Genomic DNA, 6,129 nt, shown 5'->3' with positions numbered 1-6,129 from the left:
GCTTTTTATGTATTGGATTTTTATTAGAATTAGTGTTGCATTTCTATTTTGTATAATGTTTGCCCTTTTTATTTTTATTTCAACGTTTTATGTTATGTTATGTAGACATTTTTGTGTTGTTTTGTGATGAAAAATCTCGGTGAAAAATGCAATGCATTGAACTCTTTTTGACAATGACCAATGACATAAAAGAATTGTGTAGAACTCAGAGTCAGAACCTTGTCTGAACAAGGTGTTTGTATTATCTTTGTTTAGAGGCTGCAGTTTCTTTTATCGCTACCTTTTGCGCATCATCATGATCAACCCATCGCCGGCTCACTACAGAGCACAGGTATCCTCTGAGCTACAGAGCAGAGTTTATAAATACCTAGGTACATTATAGGGATGGAATAGGGAACCTTCTGTTTTGGCAGTAGGCTAAAAAAGAAAACACCAAATGGAACAGACATCAAATTTAATAGATAAGTTTCGCCTATAATACAGTTTTATAATAACATTCATATTGATTATTATATTGTCTACCTAGATACAGGCATACCTTAATCGTGTACAACACAGGAATTAAAATGACTAGAACTATTCAGATTTGAAGCCGCCTAGACAACTTTGATATAATAAACAGCTTTGCTATAAAGCCTGAGAGCTAGTGTACCTACTATTTTTGCTTTTTTGCGTTGTTATCAATACATTAATGATGAACTGACTGACTGATACATTAACGCTGCTGTGTCTAGAAACTTAAGATTCTGCATAAATGACCAGTGAACGACAAAGGATAGAAATCGCTACGTGGGCGGTGCATATAGTATATACACTACTGCATACGTCTCCAATTCGATTGTAACTCTTACTTTGAGTCAGCCAATTACAGCAGCGGCCAATGTCGCATGACAGTGAAAAAGTTATGAGCCTGTTATAATTTACGGTGTTGTGGTTACGTGTTTAAGGGACGCGAGGTTGTGACGCCTATTTTTAAATAACAATTGTTAGAAACGCGGTTTCTATGATTTGTCGTTCACGGCAGATAATTATCAGATTTGTATAAGTACCTACTCTACATAAATCTGTTGCGTTTCATCTCAGCATTAGCATTTCAGTAAGAAAGGATTTTTCAGAAATTTTACCGGAGCGAAGCCGGGTTTCAGCTGGTTCACTCATGAGAACGTCCTATGCGCCGTGCATAGTACGTCGCTTAATCGTTTCTCCGAAAAGCGACATGTTTACACTTTTAAGTCAATCGAATAAAATAAATTGTAAGGACCAGCTCAGACGTGCCTACTGCAAACTACTGAAGCGGTCGTTTTTGAGAGGTTTGCCGACGGTAGGTTGCCTACTTCTAAATTGTGTCATACTGTACTTCAGTTTTATTTAAACAATTTATATACCTACATGTTTCTGTAAAATTCAACAACAAAACATATTGTTTTAAGTACTCTGTCTCTAAATTATATACAAATCACATAATATTCTCAAAACGTTTAGATCTAATATTTTTGTTAACTTTAAATAGAATTATAAATGGAGCATTAAGCAACGTCATGCATTGAGCCTCTCACGATTACCCTGAGTGTAAAGGCAGAATCATACCTTAAAAACGCGACACGGCGCGATCTACGAGTTGGAAGCTAATTTTGATCAGCGACCTTATCTCGTATCTGTGGCTAAGCAATTTTGCTGTACACAATTATTCATAATGCACCAAATTCATATTTTTTGTAACTTTACGAGATGTCATCAAAAACACTAAGCCTCTGTGATAGATATAATATAGGGGTGGCACAGTTATTTATCGGAAACTTTGCGTAGTAACAACTAAATCTAATGTCTACCGAAATATAGAGTAGAGGCTCATTAGAGCGACCCGGCGGCACCCGACTTGCTCCGCCTCATGCGGTTAGTATTTTTTATATGGACTTCTATGAACATTGGTTCACTACATCAAGTCCGTAGCGTTAGCTGATCGCCTCGCTCGTGGACGTTTCGGAGTTAATGTAACGAAATAGTGCCGGGTGGCTCTAATGAGCTATGGACCTTAGACTTGCCGGTTTCTTGTTAAAACTAACACACGCGCGTTTCCGCTCCACATAACGCACTCTGTGTTTAAAGTATGTTTCCGTCCTTATTTTAAAGAACTCTGGGTTAATCTGTCTACGTATCTATTGTCTATACAGGTTTTTTAACTTCGAAAGCTCTCGTAAAAAGTTATTTGAATTAACAATTTCTATTATAATAATTTTTTGCATGACGCTACCCGAACTTAAAAATAAAAATACATTTTCTGGCACATTTTTTTTAAATCAAATTATAAGTAGTTACATCAGATCTTTATCTAAAATACAGCTTTGCTTAAACTAAATTACTCTTCCAAAAAAATAACAAACAATACTTTAGTCAGGATATAAATGTAAATGATTTTAAATGTAAAATTAACAAAAAAAAACGTTACAATTATAAAAGAATTGTAATAAAACGTGCTATACCTAATATGAAAATTACACACAAAAATAAACAAATACCTATAATATATACAAAACAATAATAATAAAAAATATAGTAAAACAAACCACACAAAAAACGTACTTAGGTATATGTGTACAAAATTCATTCCGAATATTATACATCACATTAAAATAAATAAAATAATAATAAACGCAAACAAAATGAACGCAAGGTTAAATAAATTATTTATCAATTTAGCATTAATTGTTTTAGCAATTTCTTGAAGATAAAAACGAAATATATTATTACCAAAAAGGCTATAATTACCATTTTCGTCTGTTTTAAAAAGAAAGAATAGTTACTAATTTATTCATTTCAAATTACAATTGGTCATTCAGACGCATTCGGATACTTATATAATACCTATGGACTAGTTTCTTAGACCGCGATTACCCTGTAAGTTTACTCACGTAAGTAGCTTACGTGATTAACTTACGATAAAACTAATACACTAAACACTCTTATAACTAAATTTTCCTTAGTTTTGTTGTAAAGTAATTACGTAAGCTACTTACGTCAGTAAAATTTACAGGTGTAATCGCGGCCTTAGAATAGGTGCCATCGCATAGCTTCAAATAATATGACCAAAAATAGTCTTATAGCGAGCGTTTTTCGACAATGTTTCACACTGACAACGCATCCTGACAAAGACACATCCATAAATTTCGGGTTGACGTTTTTTCTGCGCGTATTACGCTCGTTTTGGCATAGCGCTTCCACGCACGCTACATTTTGCGCTTCAATAAATCGAACCAGCGCGCACGCTTTCATTCCAGCTTGTTCGCCCGAACCATTGGGTCGGTCGGTGGTACAGATGTTCTATTTCACGAAGACCGTTTGGCTATGTTTGTGCGTGTGCACACATACATTGTTATAGTGTGCGTGGCGCTCAGTTTCTTTCGTACACTCAGCAACGAGCAAGGCTGAGCGGTCATCGTGAAATAGAACATCTGTACAGGGTTAAATAAAAAAATATCAGAAAGCTCTCAGCACGAGCACAGCAAAAGTTCTAAGCATCTAAGTAATAACTTTTGTTCTACGACTTTTCGAAATTCCGTACTAACTTTTTTCATACCAAAAATCGTGAATAAATTATGTTATTTCTCTAAAGTGACATTACACTGTGAATCCAAATACTTACACGAGACTCGAAACTTTCGAGTCTCGTGTAAGTATTTGGATTCACAGTGTAATGAGTCGAAACCGAGATACGTGCGTGTGGTTCGCGCGGCGGCGTTGCCGATGTCACAGAGTAGTTACAAGAGAATCTATGTAAAATATTGAATTTTTGATATATCAAAAAATATGTTTAAAAAGTCGTAGAACAAAAGTTGTTAGTTTTAATTGTTATAATTACGTGCCGAGAGCTTGCTGATATTTTTTAATTAACCCTGTATAAGCGCGTCTACCTAGACTGTAACAATGACAATAGGTAACTGTAACTAAGGCTTTATATCTAGACGGCTCGCGTGAAATGATTAGGAATCCCTAAAAAGTACTGCAGCTTCGCGCACCCCTAATTTTCACAACCCATCTCAAAGTACTTAGAAATAGATCATAAGAAGTGTGTCAATCACTAGTTTCACTCCGCTTCATATAGCTGTATAGTATTTTAAAAAAAACAAAGTTCTGAATTACGAAATCGGATTTTGAATAGTCAGATTTGAATAAAGTATATGAAAGTGTTTATCAGACTATGTTTTTATATTAGCGGTAGTTACATAGGTATATGATAACATATTGCATGCTAATAGGCAGAATTTGGCTGTACCTTTTTGTTTTTGTAACATCTCAACTGTTTACCCAGATTCGCAATAAAGAAATTTGTATTTTGTATTTTACATTCTCGGCGGATCGTGGTCTTCACGAAGTGGCGACTTTGAGGGCAGATAGTTATATGCGTCACGAGCATCCATCACTTCTCCCTACAGGCCAACATTTTGTACATTCGTGCAAGGGAACGCTCACAACAGACTTAATTTGTCAGTCCATCACCTTGCCCTGCACTACAAGATGCTCGATGGAGTCACTCTCATGCCTACGTAGGTAGGTCCACTTGTTTAATCAATTTGATGCTTTTTCATAAAAAACCGATGCGAGTGCGAGTCAGGCTCCCGCACCGAGGGTTCCGTACTAGTCGTATTTTTTCGAAATTTTACACGATAAATCAAAAACTATGATGCATAAAAATAAACAAAAATCTGAAAAGCATTACCAAAGTCGTTAGTTTGATTCGTTAAAAAATGTATACAGTGAAGAATCATTTCAACAATTAATGAGTAAAGTAAAAGTAAAATAAGCTTTATTGTACACCAAAACCAAAACAATAGACATATAGCAAAGATAGCATGTACAATAGGCGGCCTTATCGCTAAAATAGCGATCTCTTCCAGGCAACCTTAGGGTAGAGGATATTATAAAAATTAAAGAAAGCGGAGTGAACTGACCTTATACCCTAGCTATGTATATTAAAATTTATTAAAAAGATAGTTTTCGAACCGGTTCTAAAATGGACATAAAAAGTTTATAGAATGTAGTTAGATTACCCAAAGGTATTCAAAAATATGTTTTTTTAATCAATTTAATCTTACTGGTCAGTAAAACATATAATTATGTATAAACTGAGGACGTGCCCACACGGTCAATTTTTATCCCCGCAAGAGTTTCATATTCTAATCGGCTTTCGGTTAAAAATGAAGAAATACGTGTATCAAAATTTTTGGAAAGTTCACTGATGTTAAAAATTATTCTACTCTAGCAAAGCCAAAGTGGGGTCAGCTAGGAGGGGGGGAGCATATAGAGTAAAATCCTAGCACCGCCAGACCTTACTTACTTTCTGAGAAACAAAATGTGTGGGATAGAGTAATGTTAGTATGTACTATAACTATTAACGTACGCATATCTGCTAGCTTGTGCCGACGCGATGGCCAATTTATAGGTATCAGCTGCTAAAGACACCAACGTACGGTTTTTAGGGTTCCGTACCTCAAAAGGAAAAACGGAACCCTTATAGGATCACTTTGTTATCTGTCTGTCTGTCTGTCAAGAAACCTACAGGGTACTTCCCGTTGACCTAGAATCATGAAATTTAGCAGGAAGGTATGTCTTATACCAGACATTAGGGGGAAAATCCGAAAACTGTGAATTTGTGGTCACATCACAAGAAAGAAATTAAAATGTGTTCATATGAACAAATGTTGCTATTTTCGACTTTCAAAGTAAGATTGCTATACCAAGTGGGGTATCATATGAAAGTGTAAATTCTAAAACAGATTTTTTATTTATTTTTAGGCATAATAGTTTTTGATTTATCGTGCAAAATGTCGTTAAAATACGATTGTAGTACGGAACCCTCAGTGCGCGAGTCTGACTCGCACTTGGCCGGTTTTTAAAGTCGTGCATACACACTTACACTAATATACCCCACACATTTTGTTTCTCAGAAAATAAGTAATATCCGGCGGCACTGGGATCTTAGACCAATATTTACGAGGGAGACCCAAGTCACTCGTGTGTGCGCGCCCTTATAATTTATTAATTATGTACAATAAATATACCTACGTAATTTTAACCATCGAAACGAAGCTGCAGTATAAGATCTACGTATTAACTCTTATGTCTAATTGGCAG

The sequence above is a fragment of the Maniola hyperantus genome, chromosome 8 (genome assembly GCF_902806685.2).
Source record: "Maniola hyperantus chromosome 8, iAphHyp1.2, whole genome shotgun sequence".
NCBI classification, from domain to species: Eukaryota; Metazoa; Arthropoda; class Insecta; order Lepidoptera; family Nymphalidae; genus Maniola; species Maniola hyperantus.
Note: the sequence above shows the minus strand (reverse complement) of the source record.